A 5000-nucleotide genomic window follows, 5' to 3' on the forward strand; every position below is an offset into this window, starting at 1 on the left:
CCGAGTTCATTAATATTCATAAATAAATAATAATAATAATAATAATGATAATAATATTATTATTATTATTATTATTATTATTATTATTATTATTATTATTATTATTATTATTATTATTATTATTATTATTATAGAATCACTAAATTAATAAGAAAAATGAATTAAATGTCCACATATAAAATGAAGAAGATTTTCTCTTCTCTCTCTCTCTCTTTATATATATATATATATATATATATATATATATATATATATATATATATATGTACATATATTAAATTACACAAATTTGCTACAGTGTTTATGAGCTACAACGGACAACAGGTTTCAGGTAACTTTGCAATATATGGAGGGATTGTTGAACCAACTCCCCTTTACAGAAGAAAGGTGTCCAAACTGAAAACAAAATAAGAAAAACCGCTGTTTAAATATGGTGTATTTAAGGGACGAACCCTGTATTCTACACCCGCAAAAAATTCACACCTACACAAAATACCCAAGAAATATACGACCATAATTCCATGTATACACACAAACTGTACAAAATAATTAGACAAGTATTCTTTTCTCCTTAAAAACAAGTACAAAACGCGGAGAAGTATCTTCGGCGCAATCGAGTTTTCTGTGCAGCGTATGAAACTTTCAGCCGCGTCCCATGAAACTTTCAGCCACAGCCTGTGGTGGCCGGTGTTGTTGGCGCCTCTAGCGGTGCCAGACGCATGATCATAGCTAACTTTAACCTAAAATCAAATAAAAACTACTGAGGAGGCTAGAGGGCTGCAATTTGGTATGTTTGATGATTGGAGGGTGGATGATCAACATGAAAATTTGCAGCCCTCTAGCCTCCCAAGTAGTTTCCAAGATCTGAGGACGGACAGAATAGCGCGGAGAGAATAGCGCGGACGGACAGAGAACTAAAATATACACACGTACACGCGTACACAACATACACTCTCCCACGAGCGAGAAACCTACACGTACACAGAAAACTCGTCAAAAGCGACGAGGAAGGAAAAAGGAAAAAGAAAAAGAAAAAAATATATATGTACAGTATATATCTCGCTCGGGAAATATTCAGGCTAAACACGAAACTGTCATTCGGGGCGGAATGCCCAGTACAGCCTGAAAGGTCACTGGCTTAATTTTATCGCTCGCTGATGGAGTGGAAGAAATAGTGAAAAATTACGAAGGCTGCTGCTGTGCAAATGCACGGGGAGAGAGAGAGAGAGAGAGAGAGAGAGAGAGAGAGAGAGAGAGAGAGAGAGAGAGAGAGAGAGAGAAGAAGAAGATAAGAATTAAATTCTACAAACTGGGAGAAAGGAAATCATTGGAATCTGGAAACGAGGAAGAAGAAGAAGAAGAAGAAGAAGAAGAAGAAGAAGAAGAAGAAGAAGAAGGAGAGAGAGAGAGAGAGAGAGAAATCGGCGACTCCCAATCTGCAACAAAAACAAGGCCAGGCTCATATCCGTGTTTACAAGCGTCGGAAATTACTGAAAGCGCCACATCAGCAATATGTGATGTCAGCTCAGCTGGTCTGATAATGCATTCAGTTCCGCCTTTTCTTCTTTTATATTTTTTTAGGGGGAGGGGGCAGGGGAGAGAGGGGACGTGCTGGCATGGGGAAGGGGTTGGGGTAGTGTTAGCACGGGGGAGGTGGGTGAGTGGGGGGAGGGGAGGGGGAGGGGAGGGGGGAAGGGTTGATTTATCCTAATACGATTTTCTCGAAATCATGAAAAAACGACTTTGTATTTTGTTAGTTTTATTTCTATGTTGTTATTATTATTATTATTATTATTATTATTATTATTATTATTATTATTATTATTATTATCAATTAATTTTTATCTTATCTTTTATTACTGTAATTGTTTAGGATAATTATTATGATTTATGTTGAATTTTAATAATAATATAATAATAATAATAATAATTATTATTATTATTATTATTATTTCTTACTCTATCATTTTTGAAACTTCCACAATTATTACTTTTGTTTGCTTGTAATTTGATTTTACTATTGTTTTTGTAAAGATGACATTCGCATGAAGATTTAAACAGTTATTCATTTTACATTTCAAATCATCTTAATTTGTTACACTGTATAAGTGTGTCGAAGTTTCGTGTTATGCCATTTTCAAAGATTTCAGTAATTTTTTTTTTTTATCTTTTCGTTACTTGATAATCTTTTCTAACTTATAAACATTTTTTCTATTGCCTAAAAATGATTCCATACCTTTGAGTTAAGAAGCCATTTATTTTTGCCCAAGATACTTTTATACAGTTTTTAAATATTTATCTTTTTTTTTTTTTTTTTTAAAGTCAGACATCAGTCCTCAGTTCCAAAGGTCCTTTGTTCCTCACACCTTTGAACTGAGGAACATAATTTTAATAATCTAACCATATTTTTATATATTTATTAATTTGTGAATTTAACTTTTTTTGATTTTTAATAGTGGTCTCTTCGTTCCAGATTTCCCAATACTTTCTGTTACTTCTCTCTAATGAACACCACATTCTTTGGAATCTTGAATTCCAAGTAATAATAATAATAATAATAATAATAATAATAATAATAATAATAATAATAATAGCTGATGTTTTTTTATAAGTTTTCAACCACTTTTGAGGATAAATTTTTATTTATTATCCAAACAGACATCTCTAAACAATCTTGCCCTATTATGTCTATTCATTTCCCCCTTTCGTCAAAAATGACAAACTCCCCTTTCTTTCTCTTAATTCCCCCCTCCAAAAAAAAAAAATGCTATAACTTTTAACCAGCGATTTTTCCCACTAACCAAGAAAACACTGAACCGTCGGAGATGAAATAAACTCTCTCTCCAAAAAAAAAAAAATTACAAAAACATGAAAAAAAACTCCTCTTCCTCTCGAATATCGATTCCTTTTAGGGCATTCAACTCCTGTTTTGTATACTTTTTGCGAAGCATTATCGTGATACGAATAAAGAAAAAAAACTGTTCTTTCTCTTCATTGGCAGAGAAAAGTCTTCTTCTTTTGATTCAAAATGGATTATTGGACCAAGGCCCCTCTCTCTCTCTCTCTCTCTCTCTCTCTCTCTCTCAGCTTTTGTCCTCACGTACCTACTACTACTATTATTATTATTATTATTATTATTATTATTATTATTATTATTATTATTATTATTACTGGTTCAGCTTACAATGATTTGGAGTTATGCATAAATTTATTACCTTTATTGCTTATATATCTCTTTTTTTTATCATTTTTTAATATCGGCCTTTTAATGTACAGAAGCTTGACTTGTTAGAGTGAAAAGACATTTCATATTATAATAATAATAATAATAATAATAATAATAATAATAATAATAATAATAATAATAATAATAATAATTTCATCACTAACACCTATGAACAATCTAAATTATTAATGTTATAGGTGATTCTCTCTCTCTCTCTCTCTCTCTCTCTCTCTCTCTCTCTCTCTCTCTCTCTCTCTCTCTCTCTCTCTCTCTCTCTCTCTCAGCTTTTGTCCTCACTACCTACTACTACTATTATTATTATTATTATTATTATTATTATTATTATTATTATTATTATTACTGGTTCAGTCTACAATGATTTGGAGTTATGCATAAATTTATTACCTTTATTGCTTATATATCTATTTTTTTTATCATTTTTTAATATCGGCCTTTTAATGTACAGAAGCTTGACTTGTTAGAGTGAAAAGACCTTTGAAATAATAATAATAATAATAATAATAATAATAATAATAATAATAATAATAATAATAATAATAATAATTTCATCACTAACACCTATGAACAATCTAAATTATTAATGTTATAGGTGATTCTCTCTCTCTCTCTCTCTCTCTCTCTCTCTCTCTCTCTCTCTCTCTCTCTCTCTCTCTCTCTCTCAAAGGATGCCTCGACGAGGTAATTCTTTGACCCTTGAGGATATAGAACTGATCCATGGGCAATTTTCAGGCAATCATCATAGGACGCCTACCTTCGGTTTGGACAAGTTTCTGTGCGTGTGTGTGTGTATGTATGTAGTGTGTGTATATATATATATTATATATATATATATATATATATATATATATATATATATATATATATATATATATATATATATATAAAGCCAAATCAAAAAGTCCTTCAAAAGAAGGCATCGTGCTTACCCCATACAAAAATGGGAAAAAAGCACGTTAAAAGAAAGAAGAAGATATATATATATATATATATATATATATATATATATATATATATATATATATATATATATATATATATATATATATATATATATATATATATTCATATGTGTGTGTAATGTAATTAATTTTTACAAAGTGACAATTAATCATAGCAATAAACAAACACCCTTTATAACTGCAATTTAGCAAACTGCAAAAATGCAAGAATGTTTACCCAATACTTAATTATGTAACATATAACATATACCTTGGCTCACTTGCTATCATTCTATGAGGTAGAAGAGGCTCTCATGAACAGGTAACCTCAGGGAATCTCTTCACACAAGCTTACCTGCAAAAAAAGAGAAATAGGTCGTCAGTGTATTTACAAGATATTAGTATATGGACAGCTGAAATACATTTGTGTATGTATACTTTACGTATATGCATACACATACATTATATATTATATATATAGAATTGAAGTTTTAATTTTTGTATTTTATCCTGATACTCAATTCACTTTCGTTTGTGTTTTCAGGTAGATGCTAAAAGTGCTTACGACTGATCCCAGACTTTTGCTGAAATGACACACCACCACAAGAGTAAAGACAATCTGTAGAACAGAATAAAATATAGAATTTAGACCAAAAAGCCAAGTTCATTCATCACTGAAAGCAAACTTGAGAGTTAAGAAGATTCGAGAGGTTTAACAGGAGGAAAACCTCAAAGCAGTTGCACCATGAATCAATTGTTAGGAGAGGGTGGATAGCAAGATTTAAGAGAGAGAATATGAAAGGAGGTACAGTCAA

The sequence above is a fragment of the Macrobrachium rosenbergii genome, chromosome 47 (assembly GCF_040412425.1).
Source record: "Macrobrachium rosenbergii isolate ZJJX-2024 chromosome 47, ASM4041242v1, whole genome shotgun sequence".
NCBI classification, from domain to species: Eukaryota; Metazoa; Arthropoda; class Malacostraca; order Decapoda; family Palaemonidae; genus Macrobrachium; species Macrobrachium rosenbergii.